At 32.8% G+C, this 26,153-nt stretch overlaps 2 long non-coding RNA genes across 2 annotated transcripts; both read right to left on the bottom strand.

Annotated features, from left to right (window-relative positions):
* Window positions 1-1,800: 1,800 nt before the first annotated feature.
* LOC139510525 (uncharacterized) lies at window positions 1,801-9,366 on the bottom strand. The gene is made up of 2 exons (XR_011661901.1): window positions 9,204-9,366; window positions 1,801-3,985 (listed from the first exon to the last, which is right to left on the bottom strand). It is a non-coding gene; the product is annotated as an uncharacterized lncRNA (long non-coding RNA).
* A 10,183-nt stretch (window positions 9,367-19,549) lies between these two features.
* Window positions 19,550-21,969, bottom strand: LOC139511781 (uncharacterized). The gene is made up of 3 exons (XR_011662092.1): window positions 21,436-21,969; window positions 20,621-20,689; window positions 19,550-19,858 (listed from the first exon to the last, which is right to left on the bottom strand). It is a non-coding gene; the product is annotated as an uncharacterized lncRNA (long non-coding RNA).
* Window positions 21,970-26,153: the final 4,184 nt, after the last annotated feature.

Below are 26,153 nucleotides of genomic sequence, written 5' to 3'. Positions count from 1 at the left end.
GGGCCCATTGACTGCCTAAGAGGGCTCGCTGCTGTCACGTTCCAGTGATTCCCTATATAAGTTAAAATCAAGGAGAAACGTAATCTGAAGAATCCAATATGACATTTTGAGAATCGCTTTTGTTACAAGTTTGAAAAGCTATATATTTGATGAAGAATGAATGAGAAGTTTGTATTTCAATTTGAAAATACATGTATCATAAATCCTAAAGTTAACAACTAAGTTTTTTTCATTTGTTGCAAGTGCATTTATCACATAATTCTACAATAAAAATTCCTCGCATCTTTGAAAATTCTACATTAATAATGACTGCACTAACAGTGATAATTCATCGCATCTATAGTTAAAATGGATCGCTTTCAATAATCGATATGCTATATTATGATCCTTTATAACACTTATTTGAACTTTAATGCTATGTTTGTATATTATAAAGACATATCACAATGAAAATATGTTAAAACTTAACTTAAAATCCTTTAACTTGATATTTTCAAAACGTAAACAAATACAGTTTTCCCATGATCCTTTATTCTACAATAGACATACCCGCGTATAACAGTAAAAATGAACTAGCTGGATTCGCATTTTATATACACTGTGACTATAATGCTAAGGTGAGAGGGAAATAAACCCTAAGCAGGTATAAATATTGCATTACCATGCGTCGCTGCACCAAATTACAAAGTGCCCACCTTGATTCGAATGATCAAACTGTTCAGTATCTATTGTTGCCCAGACATTATTCTGCATGCAGAAAAGAATGTCAATCGTTAAATTAACTTCACATTATATTCTGTCTGTTGATATGCAACTCAATTGTAATGTTATGGATTGTGTAATTCATCCAGTGTCTCTCGGGTACTTGTTATTATATTGTCTTTCAACCGAAATACAAAAAGGGGTTGATTTTCTATCGATATTTGAGTGTGGATTATAGGGCATCTTATTCAACAGGGCATGAACAGATTGTCATATTTCTACTTCAACCCTGTAAACTTTATGACAAAAGAGATGATTTCAGCTTTCCATTTGTGAACTTTCCATTTCTAAGTAGCAACAGCAGCACGTGCATACGGGGTATATATCTCCCAATTGATACGATATTCCCGTGCTTGCATTTCCTATCATGATTTTCTTGATAGAGGGTTACTGCTTACAAGAAAGCTATTAAACCAAGAGTTCCAAATGGTGAAGTTGAAATCATCCCTTCGTAAATTTTACGGACGCCATCACAAGTTGGTTGACCGTTATGGAATAACCGTTTCACAAATGATATCGGATATGTTCCTTACGTCGTAAATACAACCCCCTTCCCTTTCATGAATGTGACCTACCGAATTAGACTATTTACCGGATTTTTAATCACATAAGCAACACGACGGGTGTCACATGTGGAGCAGGATCTGCTTACCCTTTCCGGAGCACCTGAAATCACCCCTAGTTTTTGGTGGGGTTCGTGTTGTTTATTCTTTTGTTTTCTATGTTGTGTCATGTGTACTATTGATTTTCTGTTTGTCTTTTTCATTTTAAGCCATGGCGTTGTCAGTTTGATTTAGATTTATGAGTTTTACTGTCACTTTGGTATCTTTTGTCCCTCTTCTTTTACACATATTTCAATCTGCTTCGTATTGGAAGAATATATTCCATTACGATTTGAAATACAGCATGAAACATGTTTAGCCGATTTCAAAATCTTAAGAGTTGGTTTTCAGTTGCAAATCCAGCTTACAGACAATACACCAACCTAAAACTCTTTTAATGAAAAAAACACAGGACACGACCAGATATAAGCAGAAATTCATCAAAATTTTATTTATAAAAAGCTGTGATTTAGAGACTTGTCTATTGCTTACAAAAGTATTTGCCAACAGTATGTTAGAACACTTAAATTAAAAACGTTTCCTATCTCTTTAAGATGATTATATTGTCAACTTTATACTAATTCAGTGATAAGAACGCCATACTAATTTCTAAATTGTACACAAGAAACTAAAATCAAAATGATACAAGACTAACAAAGGCCAGATGCTCCTGACTTGGGACAGGCGCAAAAATGCGGCGGGGTTAAACATGTTTGTGATATCTCAACCGTCCCCTATACCTCTAACCAATGAAGAAAAGTAAACGCATAACAATACACACATCAAAATTCAGTTCAAGAGAAGTCCGAGTCTGATGTCAGAAGATGTAACCAAAGAAAATAAACAAAATGACAATAATACATAAATAACAACAGACTACTAGCAGTTAACTGACATGCCAGCTGCAGATTTCAATTTTACTGACTGAAAGATTATGATTTCATCATATGAACATCAGGCACAATCCTTCCCGTTAGGGGTTTAGTATCCTACCATCATAACATATATTAGAAGGACATAACCCGTGTCATGCCAACAACTGGTTTTAGAAAAAATGTGGTTAGTTCCGATGCAAAGACCTTATCAGAGACTCAATATTAACGCCAAAATATGCAATCGTTAATGACTTGACAACAGTATTGTAATTATATCCCTTCTAAATAAGTCTATTCAAAGGTTTTGTTATTTTCTGAGTTGAATATATTTTGTATGTTTCATTATCATCGAAATTGTAAATATGTCAAAGTAGTTCGATGTGTCAATTCCTCACACATTTGCAAATTTGGTGAAGACCTTATAGATCGATTTATTTTTGCAATAACGTAAACATGCAGCTAAAATGATATGACAACCCACTACGATGAACGGGACCTAATTATTTCTCCATTAGTTGAAAAAAGTTCCATCAAACTTGTAGGACAGATTTTAAATTCATTATATTTTGACTGCAACATTCAATTTCTTACTCAGACTTGGACCGTTTACCAAGAAAATCATTCAGCATATACATCATAGAATCAGCCCGAATTTGATAGAACCACAAAGTTTTATTCACATGCACCCTTTGAAATTACACTAACTTAAGCACCTCTGCATATTTTTCATTTTTGTAACATCCATTTACACGAGGGTAAAAGACTCCACATTTATTGGTTCTAGACTGGTATCTGTGCTGTCAACTGGGATTATATTAAATTCACACTCATTCAAACAAAATATACACAAGAGGGCGAAAAAAAATATAGCGTCTTGACTGCGTCCATCAGAGCTGAATGAATTTGACTAAGGTGGATCGAATACTAAAATATTTAGTTTTGTTCTATGACTGGAATACTGCACTATTAAAAAGGAATATTTTTCCTCACAATATGTGATATTAGACTTATGATTAAGTGTATTTAGATCATATTAGTAAACAGCTTGGTGCAGTATTCCCACTATAAGTTTTCCTGTTATCTACGCCACAACATTGATAATTGGAAGATTTGTGAAATCGTAAGAATACATAATTTCCAGTTTTGCTTCAAGAAGATGTGGATTATAAACACCAAACGCCAGACAAAGCTGATCAGCGAAAACTACTTTTGTAAACGTGAACAATATTTTCAAACTGTCCTTGTCAATAACAGAGAACTCATTTCGGTTCATGTTAATGAAGAATCCAAGTCTTCCTGTTGCAACGGTACCGGCTGTATTACTGCTGCTGATTATTTTAACTTCTTCGAATGTGTACGTTTGATCATGCTGGGCTATAAGGCATATGATTGTTTCGCAATTTCTAATGTGGAACGACCATCCGTGGCGTACTACATAACGGTGACTATCTATTTTTTTACGACTGGCTACTCCTACTTCGAGAACTAATGAAGATGAGTCATTATCAAAAGACTTAAGCATTTTGTACGAGAACTTCATCTCAAAGTAAATTTTACTGTTAGAGGTTAAACATTTATCTCCTATTGTTCCTCTGTAAGTGTTAAACTGTTCCGGATGATTCACGGGGATCGGTGTCTCTTTAGTGAAATCATTACCCAGTACTGTATTATCATCAGATAGGAACAGTAATGAATGTGTTGACTTTCTTTCAAATCTCAGAGAAAATAAATATTTAGCCTGGTCATCTGAAATAAACCAATATAAATAAATAACAACATGTAAAATTCAACGAATAATTATTATACTGTCATCTGTTTATATCTTTTAGTTTAAGAAACATGGCGATTACGCTAACTCAATACTAAAAAAAAATGACCATAACAATAACATTTGATTATTCAATGTAAAGCGTCCCAAAAACTGATTTAAAAAAAACAAACGCATGTCTGAGATAGTTCAGTTCATTTTGCGTATATGACCTTATCTTCGATTTTGATTTCTTTCGGAGACCAGGTCCATACTAATCATAAAAAACTTAAAGATATTATAGAAAAGATAAGTAAAAAGTTTTAATTGGTATCAAGTGTCTCTTTTGTTATTATTATAATAGAAAAATATACAGGCGCTCCTTTAACATTGACAAACAATTCAATGCATTGCTTGATGTATGCAGAACACACATCCTACTCTCAAACTCTTCAAAAAAGGACTTTAACAGAAAGTTGCTTTATGTAATCAAATTTGTAATACCTATGAAAACCAAGAAGACACAAGTTTTGATTTCCAACCATTTATGGAAGATGACTTATGTTAAAGTCATAAGAAACCTCAAATAAAAAAAAAAATGTATATGTTTTTTTTTTATAACTAGATATATACTTTTCATTATACAACTTATGTACATATACTTTTTTCTGAGGAAAATTCTTTAATTTGTCCACATTTAGAAGACGTTTTCTTTTTTTAATTGCTTCCTTCCTGGAAGCAATTCGCTGAAATGATTTCTGTATGCATAGTGACCTGATCGTAACCCTCCTTGTAAAATCTAGTAATCGGAATACGCATAGATCTGTCATCAAAATACACATTTTATCTAATTGCACATGCTAAACACGTGCTCAATACCCATGCTTTTTGTTATTTGTTTACTTTAAAGTGACAATCGGTAAACTTCGGCTTCAAACCACGGCATTTAATGAGCAACCATACGTGTTAAATCATAACACACAGAGAGAAAAAAAATGACGATTAAACGATACATTTGAATAAAAAATGATAAATTCGTGCACAGAGGACTAAGTTTAAGATATATACATGCATTGGTTCACGAACTAGATAAACATTATTTTTCACCACTCACTCGTTTCATATGACATTAAGTTTGAAGGAATAAACAATTACAGATATCTTGGTTTCATTCTGTGGATTAAGATCAGAAACATTTTGTAAGTATATTCTTTGTGTCCACTCCCAAGCAACTAATATAGCTGTCTCATCTGAATAAGGCAAAAACTTCCATCATAGTATATTATTGTGATAGCTATGCTTTAACATTAATATAATTTACTGAATAATCTATAAAAAATAGAAACACAAAAATACTGAACTCCGAGGAAAGTTCAAAAAGGAAAATCCAAAATCAAGAGGCAAAATCAAAAGTCCAAACACATCAAACGAATGGATAACAACTGTCATATGCCTGACTTGGTACAGGCATTTTCTAATGTAGGAAATGGTGGATTGAACCTGGTTTTATAGCTAGCTAAACTCTCACTTGTATGACAGTCGCATCAAATTCCATTATTTTGTCAACGATGCATGAACAAAACAAACATACTCAAAGAGTTAAATTGTCAAAATAGGGGTACAGCAGTCAATAAATTGTGTATCATCTTAATATCACTATAAAAACAACAAATGTAGCGAAGAAGCACAAAATGACATACATCAAACTACAGTATTTCCACTGCTAGTGCATTTCACAAACAAAAGTTACTAACTGATGCCAGAAAACTACATTGTCAGGTGTTGCCAATGTTATATTAACATCAATAAGGCTGAAAACAATCGGAACGAACAACTGTTACATGTTAATAGTACGTTCAAGATGAACTTATTTTGCATGAATGCGAACAGACATTACAATTGCAAGTTTTTTTGTATAACATGCTCTTACTATAAAAATGACTGTCCTCGCAAATATTTATTGTAACTGATGAGTCTTATGTAAACGGAACGTGCGTATGACGAATCTAAAATACTAAAATAACGAGGTTCAATTTGTCAGTCGTCATGGGGTAAAAACGACAAATAAAAAAAATCAATTTAGTATATAGCCAATATAGGACAACGGTGATGATTAAAAATTACACCACTCCAGACCCTTTTTTTCCACACAATTAATACTGACAATAATTAACAAGTTCTGGTTCTAATCCGATACCGATACAGATAGTATATTCTATAAACCATAACACACCGGTTAACTATAACCTTATCTGTACGTTTTGCATCGGACAGGCGCACTACTAAACAGTGTATTTCGGATTTTTCTATAAACACGGCTCAATATATCAGGATTGACAGTACTAAATTCAATCATTGTCAAATTGTTCCCTATTGTAGTATTTTAATCAGTAAGACTTTCTAAAATGACAATACGAATACTAAACATCTGGACTTAAAATAAGGCGTATAGGCAGAGTTTTCGATTTGTTAGCGGGCATGACGTAAAACAGCGAATTAAAGAATTCAACTTTATTTATAACTAATAAAGAACGATGCTGTTGATTAAAAAATACTCTATTCAAGGACCTTTTCTTGTCCAAATAATTCTAATTATCTTATTAGAAAAGTAAATGTGCTAGATTACTTACTGGGGGATTGAAGAGATTATTGAAGCTGTTTATTTTCACCTTGATAATGATTCTTGTACCTACGTTTCGGCAACAAAGTTTATCGACAGGTTGTAGGTATTCATATGGGCACTATTGTACTGTTATGAATCACAGTTTATGTTTAAACTCGACAAAGACCCGTCGAAATTGCATTTAATTGATAAATCTAACAACACTTACCGTTATCTTGATGATATATTTCGTTAAATAATCAAGGATTTTCTCAATATAAATTTTACTTACTTTAAATAAATTTGACAAAAACTACCTGCAAAGTGACATATTTTTGCATATTTGATAGATTTTTAATTTTTAAGCTTGAATCGGAGAGATTTAATGACTTAATCAGTTCAAATCTTTCACATAAACTGATTGAATCAATTAAATAGACACTTAAAAAGTAAAAACACAAAAATACTGAACTCCCAGGAAAATTCGAAAGGGAAATTCCAAAATCAAAAGGCAAAATCAAAAGTCCAAACACATTAAACGGATGGATAACAACTGTCATATTCCTGACTTGGTACAGGCATTTTCTAATGTAAGTGTTTAAAAAGTGTCCAAAATATTTCGTTAGATGAACCTGAAATTTGAGACAAGAATTGGTCCTTACCGGACTTACCCCTTTAAACGGTAATAACTTAAGATATTTCGCTTTTAAACGGGAAACTCCACACTAAGATTTTACGAAAAAAAGAGACGAGTTTTTGTTCTCTATGGTTAATTTCCCATTTCCAGATGTTGATATTTCTCTTTGGCACCATCATACGGTGTTTTTTATTTCACAGCTCGTTTACTATGCCCGTGTCTGTTGTGACGTTACTGATTTCAACGAACGTAATCCTTGAATAACTGGTGAATTATGAAACCAGGGATTTCTTTACCGTAAGTTACTTTAATCCTTTACTAAATGTTTCCATAGAAATGCTCATTTTTATGAAAATGTTGTTAACCGTATCCCCAAAATTTAGAAATGATCTTGGTAAACTTATCAGTCCTTTAAATAATCTTATTCTAAAAGGTTACCAATTCAACACTGTAACAAGATCATTGGATATTGTTTTATTGGTATATATAATGATTCTGTTATTAGTAAATTAAAAGCAAACTAAACATCACTAGTAAGTTATATACGTATTCACATTCATGGATCTACAATCTGCCAATACTTGTATCATGTCAGTGCACAATGTCATGTTTTTCTCTAACTGGTAACGACATCTTTAAACTAAATCTATTGAACGGTGGATGTGTACAGATTCATAATTTAGCCTTAGCAGCATGATTTTTTTATTAGTAGTTAGTGGCTTTGAACTAGCTGTCAGTTATTAAACTGTGAGTACTCTTAGATCTGTACATATTGTCTTTCTGTTGTTGGGCTGTACCAGGCTATATATAGCTACGCCCATTGGTATTTTTGTCCCTATGTAACAGTATGTATGTAAGTGCATGTCACAATTCAGGAGGCTGTAATTCGGTGGTTGTCTAGTGTTTATGTGTTCCATATTTGTTTTTCGTTAATTTGTTGTACAAAAATAAGAATGTTAGTTAGTTTTTCGTTTGAATTGTGTTACAATGTCATTTTGGTGCATTTTATAGCTGACTATTCGGTATGGGCTTTGCTCATTGCTATAGGCCGTACAATTACCTATAGTTGTTAATGTCTGTGTCATTTTGGTTTTTTGTGGAGAATTCTATCATTGGCAATCATATCACATCTTCTTATTTTATTATATGGATTCAAAAAGCTTAATAAATGCCTTTCGAAATATAAAATTCACGATGCTAATTTACAACTTTTACGAGCTCTGCACTTTATTGGATACAGGCAACTGTGTGTCTTTTTGTAGGCAAAGGTCCCCGAAATAGTTCCATCGCACGATAACCAGTAGCGATGAGCTGATCCCGAACAGTTCTCGTTTAAAGGCTCCTGTTTGGTCATCACTTTCTTTTTAGGAATTTATTGTTTGCAATGGGTTTTCTTCTGACCAACCTTCATTATTTTTGATTTTCTCTAGCAGATGTTGTAGGTGGTCTTCTTGATCTCGGAAAGTTTTTAACATCGTTTGTTGCCTGATTTTTATTCTCAAAACAATTTATAGTGGAACGGTGATGACCAACAATCAGTGCAATTATCACAAGACAGCGACATACTTGCTTCTCTCAAGCTAATTATCAGCCATCTTGCTGCAGTTATGAGTTGTGGATTACCAATTACAAGGTGTCAATTTCATACCTTTATAAATTTGGTTGTTTGAAGTGTTGAAAACAATGAGGATAAAAACATCTCTTTTACTGTTTACGAGTATTGTTGACGAGCACAGAAATTACATATGCAGATAAGAACTTATCAAGTCGATAGTTATTGATTAACATCAGGTGATATTTAAATAATGTTGAACTAGTTCTATTTTAACAAATTATATCACAAACAAATAAAGAGTGCATTTTTTTTAATTTGAATTTCAATTTGGTGTTGCAGTACTTTTTCATGTGTATATAAGAAACAAGGAAGTTAAAAGAAGAAGTTAAATTTTGAATTTTAAACTGTTGTACTTTCCCATACCTATTTGCTCATGTCTACCTGATATTTTCTCCAATTTCCTTTCATTCTGGTATATGTATAAAGCCATCAGTGCTATAATAATAGCATTGATGAATATGAATACATTGTTCATTTCATTCATTCCTCAATACCTTGCTAGTTGTGTTGATATAAATACAGCAGTGAGTACAACAAAGTACAAAGGGAGATAAATCCTGATGTACCACTGTTCATTCAGATAAGTCGGTCAATATTGATTATACAATTAAACATAGCGTGTATTAATGAATTATAAAAATATATTTAAAATTGTACAACGTTAGTAATGTCAATTGGAATTTATCGATCTATATAAAATTTAAATGGCTACGTTGTGGTATTTGTATGCTTACGTGTGGCAACAAACATATGAGGTATCGAAAGCTTTGTTGATTTTGTGTGGATTCTGAAAGACGGTAATTTACGCGCTCGGTTTACGCGACTTAAATGTTTTTTTCCCTAAAATGACAATTATATTTTTTTTTTTTTTTTTGCGGTTGCTTCCTTTCACATGTCGTGTGAAAACAAAATAATTCGGAGGCTAAATCCTAACAATAAATGTTTGATTTGTTTTTAAGATTTATTTCATTTATTACGACCGGTTAGTTATGTTCTTCAAACCATAGAGTTGGCGTGACCACCAGCTTACAAAATATTCGGCTGAAAACGATACAAAGCCGTCTTAAACTTTAATTGAGTTTAGATTATTTGTTTAATGTTGAAGGCTTGACTTGCAATTTGTGAGGACTATAAGCAATAAAAGAGCTTTTTCTTTGCTTTTATTTTATTTCATGTACTTGTACAGATTTGTGTCATAGATGGATATCCCATATTCTATATTTTCTGTTTGATAGAAAATCAAACTAGCACCAGTATATTTTGAATGATTTCCTCCGAGACAACTCTTTTCGTTTCAAATTGAAAATGAATTTTAGTTTTCCAGTAAGATGCGATATCGCTGTATTAATTACTAATCATTTGATAAGTTTATCAACGTTCTGACTATAATGGTCAGGTGAGAGGAAAATAAACCCAAATCAGGTATAAATATTGCATTACCATGCGTCGCTGCACCAAATATAAAAGTAAGTGTCCACCTTGATTCGAATATTAAACCGTTCAGTATCTATTGTTGCCCTGTCATTATTCTGCATGCAGAAAAGAATGGCAATCGGTAAATTAATTTCACATTATATTCTGTCTGTTGATTTGCAACTCAATTGTAATGTTCCGGATTGTGTAATACATCCAGTGTCTCTCGGGTATCGTACTTGTTATTTTATTGTCTTTCGACAGAAATACAAAAAGGGGTTGATTTTCTATCGATAGTTGAGTGTGGACTATAGGGCATCTTATTCAACAAGGCCATGAACAGATTGTCATATTTCTACTTCAACACTGAAAACTTTATGACAAAAGAGATGATTTCAGCTTTCCAATTGTGAACTTTCCATTTCTAAGTAGCAACAGCAGCACGTGCATACGGGGTATATATCTCCCAATTGATACGATATTCTAGTGCTTGCATTTCCTATCATGATTTTCTTGATAGAGGGTTACTGCTATCAAGAAAGCTTTTAAATCATGAGTTCCAAATGGTGAAGTTGAAATCATCCCTTCGTAAATTTTATGGAGGCCATCACGAGTTGGTTGACCGTTATGAGTTTGACTGTCACTTTGGTATCTTTTGTCCCTCTTCTTTTACACATATTTCAATCTGCTTCGTATTGGAAGAATATATTCCATTACGATTTGAAATACAGCATGAAACATGTTTAGCTGATTTCAAAATCTTAAGAGTTGGTTTGCAGTTGCAAATCCAGCTTACAGACAATACACCAACCTAAAACTCTTTTAAGGAAAAAACACAGGACACGACCAAATATAAGCAGAAATTCATCAAAATTTTATTTATAAAAAGCTGTGATTTAGATACTTGTCTATTGCTTACAAAAGTATTTGCCAACAGTATGTTAGAACACTTAAATTAAAAACGTTTCCCATCTCTTTAAGATGATTATATTGTCAGCCTTACTAAATAAAGGCAACAGTAATATACCGCTGTTCAAAACTCATAAAAATATGGAAGGGTTTTTGATTGATTAGTGTTTAACGTTACTTTCAATACTATTGGGATATTCCGTGGTGTCAATTAAAAATGAGTGTCGGTTGCAAACAAAATTTTACGACAATAGAAATAACTTAAGCTAATAAATTGTAATTTGTAAAGTTTATGCTCTAAAGGACGCTCCAAACCAAAAGTTCCATGGGGTTGAAATCATCTCTTCGTAAGTTCTACGGACGCCATTTTAAGTTGGTTGGCTTTTACGGAATTTTCGCCTCACAGATTAAACTATGAAAATGACATATTGAACATAAAGCATGATTTTTTGTCAATGCATCAGAATTCAATTACTGTAAGTGTCAAGTTGATTGGACGTCAACTTCATCAAAAACTACCTCGACCACAAACTTTAACCTGAAGCAGAACAGACAGACGAACGGACGGACGATCGAACAAACGTTTAAATATTTGAATCTGTGGAATAAATAATTGTTGAGGTGCAACTTAATTATTACAACATGACTTGTTTGTGTTTTCTGTATTATATTTCATAAAACAAATGTTAAAATGAACTCAATTTTGATTCAAGGTTCTGAGTTTTTATTATTGAAGATCGGAAACTGTATTTTATTTCTTTAAAATTGAGAATGGAAATGGGGAATGTGTCAAAGAGACAACAACCCAACCAAATAAAAAAACACAACAGCAGAAGGTCACCAACAAGTCTTCAATGTAGCGAGAAATTCCCGCACCCGGAGGCGTCCTTCAGCTGGCCCCTAAACAACTATATACTAGTTCAGTGATGAGAACGCCATACTAATTTCCAAATTGTACACAAGAAACTAAAATCAAAATGATACAAGACTAACAAAGGCCAGATGCTCCTGACTTGGGACAGGCGCAAAAATGCGGCGGGGTTAAACATGTTTGTGATATCTCAACCGTCCCCTATACCTCTAACCAATGAAGAAAAGTAAACGCATAACAATACGCACATCAAAATTCAGTTTAACAGAAGTCCGAGTCTGATGTCAGAAGATGTAGCCAAAGAAAATAAACAAAATGACAATAATACATAAATAACAACAGACTACTAGCAGTTAACTGACATGCCAGCTCCAGACTTCAATTTAACTGACTGAAAGATTATGATTTCATCATATGAACATCAGGCACAATCCTTCCCGTTAGGGGTTTAGTATCCTACCATCATAACATAACATAACCCGTGTCATGCCAACAACTGTTTTTAGAATAAATGTGTTTAGTTCCGATGCAAAGACCTTATCAGTGACTCAATATTAACGCCAAAATATGCAATATTTAATGACTTGATAGCAGTATTGTAATTATATCCCGTCTGAATAAGTCTATTCAAAGGTTTTGTTAGTTTCTGAGTTGAATATTTTTTGTATGTTTCATTATCATCGAAATTGTAAATATGTCAAAGTAGTTCGATGTGTCAATTCCTCACACATTTGCAAATTTGGTGAAGACCTTATAGATCGATTTATTTTTGAAATAACGTAAATATGCAGCTAAAATGATATGACAACCCACTACGATAAACGGGACCTAATTATTTCTCCATTAGTTGAAAAAAGTTCTATCAAACTTGTAGGACAGATTTTAAATTCATTATATTTTGACTGCAACATTCAATTTCTTACTCAGACTTGGACCGTTTACCAAGAAAATCATTCAGCATATACATCATAGAATCAGCCCGAATTTGATAGAACCAAAAATTTTATTCACATCTGCATATTTTTCATTTTTGTAACATCCATTTACACGAGGGGTAAAATTATAAAGACTCCACATTTATTGGTTCTTGACTGGTATATGTGCTGTCAACTGGGATTCTATTAAATTCACACTCATTCAAACAAAATATACACAAGATTACGAAAAATAATATAGCGTCTTGACTGCATCCATCAGAGCCGAATGAATTTGACAAAGGTGGATCGAATACTAAAATATTTAGTTTTGTTCTATGACTGGAATACTGCACTATTAAAAAGGAATATTGTCTCTCACAATATGTGATATTACTCTTTCGATTAAGTGTATTTAGATCATATTAGTAAACAGCTTGGTGCAGTATTCCCACTATAAGTATACTTGTTATCTAAGCCACAACATTGATAATTGGAAGATTTTTGAAATCGTAAGAATACATTATTTCTAGTTTTGTTTCAAGATAACGGGGGTTATAAACACCAAACGCGAGACAAAGCTGATCAGCGGACACTACTTTTGTAAACGTGAACAATATTTTCGAACTGTCCTTATCAATAACGGAGAACTCGTTACGGTTCATGTTAACAAAGAATCCAAGTTTTCCTGTGGCAACTGTCCCAGCTGTATTACTGCTGCTGATTATTTTAACTTCTTCGAATGTGTTCGTTTGTTTATGCCGGGCTATAAGGCATATGCTTGTTTCGCAATTTCTAATGTTAAACGACCACCCGTGGCGTCCTACATAATGACGACTATCTATTTTTGCACGACTAGCCACTCCTACTTCAAGTACTAATTCTGCTGAATCCAGTTCAACTAATACTTCGTACGAGAACTTAATCTCAAAGTATATTTTACTTGCAGAAGTTAAGCATTTATCTCCTATTGTTCCGTCGTAATTGGTAAACTGTTCCGGATGATTCACGGGATTTGATGTCTCTTTATTGAAAGAATTACCCAGTATTGTATTATCATCAGACAGGAACAGTGATGAATAAGTCCACTTTCTGTCAAATTTCAAAGAAAATAAATACCCAGCCTTGTCATCTAAAAAAAATACATATAATTAAAAACTCACTGTTAACAATTTGACGTGCTATTATAATCCTGTCATCTCGTAACTTTTTTTCAAGTTTTACAAAATTGACGATTGGAATCCTAATTCTACGCGATATGCATGTTTCATTACCAAATTGTGTGTTTATTACAACTGATACATGTAATGTGTGAACTTCGACTGTGGTTCCTGTTCAAAACCTGGTCCATTAATTAAAAGATACGTTTTGAGACCGGTTTTATTGTATTATTTAAACCGGTGAAATTTGTATCATTTAGACGGACGGAAACTTTCTATTTACAACTTGGAATATTCTTATCCTGGTAAGTTCAACTAATACTTAGATGTTGAAAGTATTATTGGTTTGTTTGTCCATTTCATTTGGTTAATAGAGCTCAATTATGATTATTAAACAAATTTAATATGCAATAGTTGAAGAAATAAAGAAACTTTGCATGATTGTCAATACGATAACTATCATGACTATCATTCAGACCTTATGGTTTTGATGAACAAAATATATTTCATTGTACAGTCTACAACAAAAAGTGAAACCAATTTATTTTATAAAATTATGAATATTTGATTTCCTCGATAGGTTTTCAAAGATAAACTATTTGCCACACATGTTGCTTTATGCCACACGATTAACATTAATATTAAATACGAAAAAACTGTATCCAGAACATGTATTTGTAATAGAATTAAATTCTCTCTCTCTCTCTATATATATATATATATTCTTAATGTTTATAACAAATACAAAAAAAATAAAAAAAAAATTGAATAACATGTCTTTTTTTTTAGCGAAGCTTCGTTAAATGTCGACCAGGCGAGGTTTTTCAACACGGGTAGATCCGTCCCATAAACTGTTTTATAAAAAAAAAAACAAGACAAATTGATGGACATTAAAAATTGTGAATTTGCCAATTATTTTAAATTTCTTTTCAACGTTTTTTTGTAATAATTAGACCAGTCTGTTCGTGGTCGAAATTATTATAACATTTTGAAAGCTTAAGGCTATAGAATTTTTTCTTTGACACCTTACTGCGACGTCATAACGCTGAAGCCATTTTATTGTGGTTGGATTTTGAAAGGGAATTTTGATCTCAACTTTGAGACAAAATTTAGCCATAATAGCTAACAAAGGTACCAGGATTATAATTTAATATGCCAGATGCGCGTTTTGTCTACATAATAAAATTAACGGTACCAATTTTCTTGTACCAGATGCGCATTTCGACAATACATGTCTCTTCAGTGATGCTCGTGGCCAAAATATTTGCAATCCAAAGCTTATATAAAAGATGAAGAGCTATAATCCAAAAGGTCCAAAAAGTATAGCCAAATCTGTGAACGGAATCAGAGCTTTGCATGAGGGAGATACATTCCTTAATTTATAATAATTTCTAATATTTTGTAACAGCAAATTTTAATAACACAATAAATCCGTATTTTCATGTCGGTACCGAAGTACTGGCTACTGGGCTGGTGATACCCTCGGGGACTAATAGTCCACCAGCAGAGGCATCGACCCAGTGGTAGTAATAATATCTCTTCATAAGACTCATCAGTGACGCTCAGATCAAAAATACTATAAAAACAAGACAGTAAAAAGTTGAAGAGTATTGAAGACACAAAATTCCCAAAAGTTGTGCTAAATACGAGTTAGGTAATGTATGCCTGGGATAGGAAAATCCTTAGTATTTTGAAAAATTCATAATTCAGTAAACAGGAAATTTTTAAATGACCATATAATTGATATTCATGTCAAAACAGAAGTGCTGACTACTGGGCTGGTGATACCCTCGGGAACCAAACATCCACTATCAGTGGCATTGACCTAGTGATATAAATCATGAGTTGGATACACATGGAAATACATCTAACAAAAACAAAGAGTTGACGTGGCCGAGTACTTGTACGTCTCAACAAAAAAAGTACAGACCTGAAAATAATCCGAGTTATTAACAGCCGTCAGTTCATATTGCCATGATTGTTTCTCCCGACTGCAACTTCGAACTAGAAATATAATAGGAGTCAGTATAATTCGTTATTACCTTCCCATTAGGCAATTCCAGCGAGAAACGTGTACCAGTTTAATGCTACCAATGCATTGACGCCTGCAATTTTTATCTTAGATTTTATTGTCGTTCATTTCCCAAAACAGTCGTGTATATTATTCTGAATAACATTCCTAAGACTTAATATTTGCTCCGTCTCTGACAAGGCGTGTTGAGACGGATATGTGTCCTGATTATTTTTCTTGTGGGGGAGGGGGTGGGGGGAGGGTTGATCAGGTGGCTCTTATCTGAAACTTTGTAAAATACTAACAGGAATTAGGAACGATAAGCCTCCAGCTTCTTTTCTCTCTTTATTTGCAAAACATGTTCGTTTGATTTCAATTGTGCATGATCCTGATGAAAAGACAGTTTCATTCGTGGCTAAGGTTTCAATTGATTCCTTTTTTCACCAAAAGACTACTTTACCTTACAAAGTCAGTGATTCCTGTCTTTCCCATATATGTACATGTAGCTGGTTACAAATCATATATGCAGTTACAAAATGTATTCATTAAATAATACAAAAATGGTTTACATATCTGCAAATGCTAAAAGTGTAACTTAGATTGTCATTACAGAGATTTTGGTTGCCTGATTATTTTCCGACAATGAACATATATTGTATATATAGCTCAATCGCTGAAAAAAATATTCAACAATGTATAAAAATAACAATATGTTGAATGTGTTATTTTTCAGATTCTTTTTCAAGAGTGAAATTTGATATTTACTTTCGAAAAATACTACGAAAATGTGCATTGTTATAATAAATAATAAAAATAACTACTCCTATATATAAAGTGAGTGAACATAGTCGATTTCACTTATCTCCCCTCAAAATTGCCAAGTTGAAATTTGTTTCTAAAAACACAAATATTTGGTATTTATTTAAACATTTTGAATAATGCAATAAATCACAAAATTTTATTTCTTTAAACATGTTAAATAAACAGTCTAACCTATAAATTGCCAATCTGTCTTTTAATTTGCAGATTAGGTCAAAGACCTAGACCTTTTATATACTGCGATTGTACAATCAAAGATTGCGGTATTCCACGAATTTACATAAAGGGCAAATGCACAAATAAACCTTAGTAGCTATTTATAATGGTAGAAATAACGAACTTGACAATAGGTACCTCAAAAGAGGGCAACAAAATTAAAAGTAAAACTTTAAGCTACAATAAAGAAAAGTATAATTGCTTATATTTTTTTTTAATATTTTCTTATTTTCTTCTTTTCTCAACGTCGGATATATCATATTTACAGTCTTAAAGTCCCCTTTATTCTAAGTTAGATTTACCATCTTCTCCAAGCTTTTACACATTAAATATGAATACAAATAATACGATGCACGAGGTAAACACTATACTTATAATGATTGGTAACCAAATTCATACTGTATTTTTTTTTTAGAATGAAGTGCAAATATGCTGTAAAAAGTTGATAAAAAAATGGCGGAAGACGTTTTGAATAAATGTATTTAAAAAGTTGACGTCACCAAATAAATCACTTTGAAATACTAAACAAACCGTAAGTCCTTTATCTTAAAAAAAGTTGTCAAAATGAATTGACAGGAATTTTCTTTCAATTTAGTACTACATACATATGCAAGAAAACAATTTTAGCCTAAGTTCCAAAATGATCTTGAAAATCTCTTTGCTAGTTCAATAAAAGTGTAGACATTTAAGCCACCAATCGATTGTCCGTGGCAGTCATCATTCCTCCGCAAATAATTTAACTATCTATAGATGTGAGGAATACATCGATGAGAGTGTAACCAGATGACATAACAATCAACATATTTATTATAGAGTTGAATTAAACAATATTTAAAAAAGGGGAAGAGCAAAGTTCCCTTTTATGTGTTTCCCTCACAAAGTCATGCTCCGACGGATATTGGAATATATATATGAGTCATATGTAAAAAAAAACCAAGACATGTCCCTTTTCAATTTTAGAAAACATTGCTCTGTGTTTTCTTTCTTTTCCTTCTGCAGAGAATTTACCTTCTATTTCTTTTAATATCGTAGCATATTTGCAGTATAATTTTCAATCAAAATCTATATAAGTAACAAAATCATATTTCTAACGAAAATCACCCGAAATGAAATAAAGGACAAGTTAGCCGTATTTGGCACAACTTTTCGGAATTTTGGGTACTCAATGCTCTTCAACTTTGTTCTTGTTTGGCTTTATAAATATTTTGATATGAGCGTCACTGATGAGTTGTGTGTAGACGAAACGCGCGTCTGACGTACTAAGGGAGCTACCATTTGATTTTCATCCTGACTTTTTTTTTTTTGCAAGTGTCTCATCCTGCCTTTTGTTTTACCCACAACTTCTGTCCTGCCTATTTTTTCAAATTTCATCCTAGCCCCCCCCCCATAAAAATCAAATGGTAGCTCCCTAAATTATAATCCTGGTTCCTTAGACAACTATTCGGTACACTCAAATTCTTTTGTAATATACGCGTAAAACAAAGAGTATATATCATGTATAATAATACATATTTTAAAACTACTGAATTCAAAACAGAAAAATATACATCTAAATACTTGCATCAAACACAAAAAGCAATGTTCTGCGTATTTTCATGAATAAATAAGTAAAGATTAAAAAACATGTTTAGATGTTTTTTATGGATATTTAATTTTCTACTGTTTTTATTCTGCATTTTGAAAGTGCTCCTTGGGCGTGGAATGTATATTTCTTAATAAACAAGGATGTTTAAAAAAAAGTTCAAAATTGTCCTCAAATTGTTGTAAATCTCCATACCTGTTGGCTCATGCCTGGCTAAAATTCGCTCCATTTTTCTTTCATTCTGGTATATGTACATAGCCATTAGTGCTATAACAATAGCATTAATGAATATGAATACGTTGTTAATTGTAGTCATTCCTCAATACCTTGCTAGTGAAGTTGATATAAATATAAATAAACCAGTCAGTCAATCTACATCTATGGACAACAAGGAACAAAGGGAGATAAATCATGATGCACCAATGAGCATTCAGGTAAGACGGTCAATAATGATTATACATTTAAACCTAGCGTGTATTGATTTATAAAAGATATTTAATATGGTAAAACGTTAATATTACTTCAATTGAAATTTATCGATCCATATACAATTTGAATGTCTATGCGGTGGTATTTGGGGCAATATGCGCAATTGTTTCTCCATAGGCCGTAATGGTAACGTTTTCTTCTGTTGCTCAGCCCATATCGTAAACTTGCGTATGTATGATGGCTTGTTTCGAAGCTGAGACATTTTTACATATGTGGTTAAATTTTCGGGGTACGAAGTGTGATTCATTTTTCCGTAATTTAGCAAACCCCGAGTATCCTTTTGCGATGTGGCTCCTCATGGTAAAAAATCCCATTTATAACACAATAAGTTCTTTGAAATTTTAATACTTTGAACACATTTAATAGCTCCATGGTTTTTACACATTTATTCTGTGTTCCCTTACTTTCTAAATTAACACTAATGGTTCAGCTCAGTCATTTGTTTATCATAGAAATGTGTCAAATATCACTACACAGAGATTTTTGTTTACACGTGACTTTTGTGTTCCTCATTTCAAGGCGCATTAGGGGTATTGTCCCATATTGAAATCCATAGTTCTGATTTTTCCAAATATTTTTAGGTGATCTTCATCGGTATGACATTCTGAATAAATCTGTGTATTTTTGTCCATTTCTGAAAAAAAATAAAGTAGTTTCAGCACTATATGGCAGTGACACTTTTATCGCTATATTCATTTATTTTTAATACAACGTGTATGTATAATTAATTTCTTCCAGTATACCTTTACTAGTCAAAACAAGGACAAAACTTCTGATGATAACCTTAAATTACAATACACAGACCCTATTAAAGCATTCCATAACATTTTCTTGTGTCTTAAAGTGTATTTTGACAGAGAAATTATGCAAAATTGAAGATTTCATAAAAAAAAACCACCAAAATAACTATTCTTACTAGTGGACATCTTGTATATAATACTGTGGAAACCCCTCAAAACTACTGGGAAAGTCATTCTTATCATGTAATTAGAGTGCAATGAAGTGCAAATTTTCAAAACTTGTCCATTTACATAATTCTATTTGAGAAAAAAAGGCTTTTTACATGTATTTCAGTGAAAACCCTTTATCAGTGAGAAATCCACATGAGGTATTAAAGGAAACATTGTGACATCACACGTATTATGGCGTCATTAAATAACGACAGATCAAAATAGTGCTAAATAGAGTTTGCAGTGTTACATGAGAATCAGTTGTCGCAAGATTTAACTCGAAATGTTGAGTCAAAAAGATCAGTAACCAAGCCTTTTCATTTAATATCAAGACCATAGCAACAGTTTTCATATAAGCATATTTCTAACATACCGACTGTAATTTCATTTGCACCAATACCATAAATAAATAATTTAGAGCTTACCTAATGAATCAAAATGCTTACCAGTTATTCAGGACTTTTTAAAACCTTTAGTTTGCCATCGCATGTTTAAAAGTAATGATATGTCTGGAACTGAAATAAGACAAAAAAATTTACTCAGGCTGTGTTATCATTTAATTTAAATACATAAGTATTATTGAGAGAGAAAAATCTAATTCTTGAAAGTTTTATCACAAAGAAAGAAAAATGCTTCTCCCTTGTGGCTTAGCCACCTTCATTTAATCTGTTTATATTAGAAGCAATGAGTAGTAGCTAACTAGCTTAATACATGTAGTTGAATAGCAATATTGTTTTCAAGAAGGTTTGACCCTCCCCCTTTTTCACTGAGAAATGACAATATCTTGTGTTTTGCTCGTGTGCATTAACAATAGTAATTCATGATTTTCTTAATACCTGTACATGGTTTTTTTTCCTGTTTATATGCATATGATAACCACTGACCAGGGTCAAATCATTGGATAAAAGCACATGTGCTAAAGTTCACTTTACTCGTGTGAAGTGTGTTATCTCCCTTGGTTATCAGCTATTCCTGTAGACCAGAGTGATAATTACATAACAAAGACTATATTGTGTCATGTTTACTTACAATTTATTTATATTACATGTAAGTTTTTTCTTGTCTTTTTCAATTGAATAAACAATTCCTTCGGATCTCTCGGGGGTAAACAAAGTTATGATTGTGCCTAAAAAAAGTGTTCAGCCCCGTGCCAGTAATTCATTTTAAAAGCGAAAATTTTATTGAATTTTTGCTGTTCTGTATCAATAATATTTATCTTAAATCATTTATGATAACTAGGTATAAATAAAAAACTACTAACCATCATTTTCACAATTTTCTGTGGTGTACAAGGTGAAATTATCTTCAGATATCTCTGGATCTTTTCTTAGAAGATGGGGCAATATGCGCAATTGTTTCTCCATAGGCCGTAATGGTAACGTTTTCTTCTGTTGCTCAGCCCATATCGTAAACTTGCGTATGTATGATGGCTTGTTTCGAAGCTGAGACATTTTTACATATGTGGTTAAATTTTCGGGGTACGAAGTGTGATTCATTTTTCCGTAATTTAGCAAACCCCGAGTATCCTTTTGCGATGTGGCTCCTCATGGTAAAAAATCCCATTTATAACACAATAAGTTCTTTGAAATTTTAATACTTTGAACACATTTAATAGCTCCATGGTTTTTACACATTTATTCTGTGTTCCCTTACTTTCTAAATTAACACTAATGGTTCAGCTCAGTCATTTGTTTATCATAGAAATGTGTCAAATATCACTACACAGAGATTTTTTGTTTACACGTGACTTTTGTGTTCCTCATTTCAAGGCGCATTAGGGGTATTGTCCCATTTGCATGATAACGTGCGTCAACAAACAGATGAGGTATCGTAGGTTTTGTTGATTTTTTGGGGATTCTCACAGACGGTCATTTACGCGACTTCAATGGTTTTTTTTTCAAAATTACAATTATATTATTTTTTGGTTCGCGGTTTCTTCCGTTCACATGTCGTGTGAAATCAAGATAATACGGAGGCTAAATCATGAAATAAATGTTTGATTTGTTTGCCAGATTTGTTTTATTTATTACGACACGTTAGCTATATAGTCTTCAAATCATAGAGTTGGCGAGACCATCAGCTTAAAAAATATTCTGCTCAAAACTATACAAGGCCGTTTTAAGCTTGAAGTGAGTTAAGATTATTTGTTTCATATTGAAGGCCTAACTTGGAATTTGAAATGACGATAAGCAATAAAAGGGCTATTTCTTTGCTTGTTATATTATTTCATGCATTACTTGTACAGATCTATATTTTCTACTTGATAAGAAATCCAACTAGCACCAGTATATTTTGATTGATTTCTTCAATCCTTTACACCATTTTAGGACCACAGAGGAAATGTGTGCTATACTTTCATAGTTTCCTTGTCAATGAAAGACAATTCTTTTCGTTTCAAATTGAAAATGAATTTTAGTTTTCTAGTAACATGCGATCTCGCTGTATAAATTACTAATCTTTTGATTATCAAGTTGATCAACGTTCTGACTATAATGATCAGGTGAGAGGAAAATAAACCCAATAAGGTAAAAATATTGCATTACCATGCGTCGCTGCACCATATATAAAAGTAAGTGCGCACCTTGATTCGAATGATCAAACCGTTCAGTTCATCTTTTGTTGCCCAGTCATTATTCTGCATGCAGAAAAGAATGTCAATCGTTGAATTAATTTCACTTTATATTCTGTCTGTTGATGTGCAACTGAACTATAATGTTCCGGGTTGTGTAATGCATCCAGTGTATCTCGGGTATCTTATTTGTTATTGTATTGTCTTTCGACAGAAACACAAAAAGGGGTTGATTTTCTATCGATATTTGAGTGTGGATTATAGGGCATCTTATTCTACATAGCAGGAAATGAACAGAGTGTCATATTTCTACTTTAACCCTGTAATTCTTATACATATTTCAATCTGCTTCGTATTGGAAGAATATATTCCATTACGATTTGAAATACAGCATGAAACATGTTTAGTTGATTTCAAAATCTTAAGAGTTGGTTTTCAGTTGTAAATCCAGCTTACAGGCAATTCACCAACCTTAATGTCTTTTAATGAAAAATGACACAGAACACGACCAGATATAAGCAGAAATTCATCAAAATTTTATTTATGAAAAGCTGTGATTTACATAGGTGTCTATTGCTTACAAAACACTTGCCAACAGTATGTTAGAACACTAAAAATAAAAGCGTTTCCGATCTCTTTAAGGTGGTTATATTGTCAGCCTTACTAAAATTGAAAACCTATGTTGTATGATTTCGACGAATATATCTTTTGTTACCATGACAATTGTTTTACGTATCGGTCAGGTGAGTGATTTTATGCACAGTTGTCTGTATGATACTAAACCTCTAACGGGAAGGATTGTGCCTGATGTTCATATGATGAAATCATAATCTTTCAGTCAGTTTAATTGAAGTCTGGAGCTGGCATGTCAGTTAACTGCTAGTAGTCTGTTGTTATTTATGTATTATTGTCATTTTGTTTATTTTCTTTGGTTACATCTTCTGACATCAGACTCGGACTTCTCTTGAACTGAATTTTAATTTGCGTATTGTTATGCGTTTACTTTTCTACATTGGTTAGAGGTATAGGGGGAGGGTTGAGATCTCACAAACATGTTTAACCCCGCCGCATTTTTGCACCTGTCCCAAGTCAGGAGCCTCTGGCCTTTGTTAATCTTGTATTATTTTAATTTTAGTTTCTTGTGTACAATTTGGAAATTAGTATGGCGTTCATTATCACTGGACTAGTATATATTTGTTAAGGGGCCAGCTGAAGGACGCCTCCGGGTGCGAGAATTTCTCGCTACATTGAAGACCTGTTGGTGACCCTCTGCTGCTGTTTTTTATTTGGTCGGGTTGTTGTCTCTTTTACACATTCCCCATTTCCATTCTCAATTTTATTATTTCTGTTTTTGTTTTAATTATGTATTTTCGGTAAAGTCGAGTTCGTTTGATGTTGTTTGTTCTCACATGTGTTTATTGTTTGGTCTTACATGACCTGTCTTATATTTCAGTTGTTTAATTTTTGTTTTCTAAATGTATATTAAAGGTAAGATATCAAATCAACTTATTCATTCATACAATTTTAAGATCAAATTAGTGATGTGAAAAGATTTGAAATGTGGTACTCGAATACTCGACCATGATTCTCGACAGTACTCAAGTAATCAAATGACTCTTAAAAGTCTATCGAAAAGTTTAGATGCTTGGTGGGATGCGGTATTATAGTTATTCCCTAAAAATATGACATCGCTTGAAGGTTAAAAAAAATTAGCAATGGAAAAACGGGAATGTATCACTGTGACAACAACCCGACCGAATGGCAGAAAACAGATGAATGCCATAAATGAATCTTCAACACAGCGAGAAAATTCCGCATCAAGAGACGGGCTTCAGCTGGCTCCTTAACAAAATGTGTACTTTTTCAATGAAATGGACGTTACACTAAACATATGATTGAATCGAAATTAAAAATAATATACAAGACTTACTTGAGATATATTCAAACATGCGTTGGGGATAAACATGTTTTGGGAGACCCTATACCTCTAGCAAATGTAGAGTAACCAAACACATAGCAGTACGCACCGTAATACTCCGTTCTAAAAAAAATCCGATTCCGGTGACCGAAAAGGTTACCAACGATTCTGTTCAAAATGGCAATCTTTACTATTAAATTTGGAAATGATTTTGTGAGCAATTTGTCTTGAATTTATGACAACTAGGCCCAAGGAAAACTCGGTCCATTCAAACAGTCTCAATAATTATTACAACCTGCATCACTTTTCAAACTTGCACAACTCAAAAAAGAAAAAAAAATACAACAAACACGAAGAAATACGTTATATTAATAGCTTGTTTTCTTCTTATCTTAGAAAGTTCGTCCTTTCTCGGAGCACCCGTGTCAGACAGTGACAGGACTCAAACCACAAAACAATATTTTAAAACTTGCAAGACTGAAGAAATGTTTTAAATTATCAGAGACTCGAGCGTTTGGAAAAACAGAGAAATACTACAAACTAGCACCACTGAGAAATGTTTAATTCATCATTGTTCTAGGTTGTCTTATTCTTCTCCTGAGTTATTCCGTCCATTCTAGGATCATATGTGTAACATCAAAACAGCAGCTACTAATGAGACATTTAAACTAATATGAAAGAAGAACTGACAAACTTATCAAAACTATCGACATAAAGCATCAGTGCAAAACAACAGTTTCAGAAACACCATAAACATCTCAAGTGTTTTTCAGGCCGCGCTGGCGTGGGCTTTTCTGTGATACATGAATAAAAAAAGCACTACTAGGGTTTAGTATCAGATCATAATAAAATATATGTGGCGAAGATAACCCATATTGATACCATGCCAGCAGCTGGTTTTGGAGTAAATATGTTTATTTACGATGCAAAGACGCTATGAGTGAATTAATATTAATAACAAAATTAGCAATTTTTCATTACCTGAATAAGTTTGTTTTAACGTTTTGGTTACTTTTTCATAAAAAAATCAATCTGATTCAAGAAAACATTCTCTGTAACTAACATTTTGAAAATACTTTCTTTCTTGATTAGCAACACATTTGTTACGTTTGAAGGATGTTGTTTTGAAAACATAAATCGGCATTCGAATGAGAACTTACCGTTCCCCTTTTCTTTCGGACTAGTTCCGTTTCATATTAGGCTGACTTCATACAGGAAGTGCTTAAAAAGAAAGTAAAGAAATGTCTTGACAAATATCTAGCAATTCAAAATGAGTGTCGGTTGCAAACAAAACTTTACAACAAAAGAAATAATTTTAGCTAATCAATTGTAAATTTTCCAGGTTATGCTTAAAAGGACTCTACAAACCAAAAGTTCCATGGAGTTGAAATCGTCTCTTCGTAAGTTCTACGGACGCCATTTTAAGTAGGTTGACCGTTACGGAATATTCGCTTCACAGATGAAAGCGGATATGATCCAAATGTAGTAGCTA

The sequence above is a fragment of the Mytilus edulis genome, chromosome 2 (assembly GCF_963676685.1).
Source record: "Mytilus edulis chromosome 2, xbMytEdul2.2, whole genome shotgun sequence".
Taxonomy (NCBI): domain Eukaryota; kingdom Metazoa; phylum Mollusca; class Bivalvia; order Mytilida; family Mytilidae; genus Mytilus; species Mytilus edulis.
The sequence above is the reverse complement of the archived record's forward strand: the minus strand, read 5'-3'. Positions and strand labels throughout refer to the sequence as shown.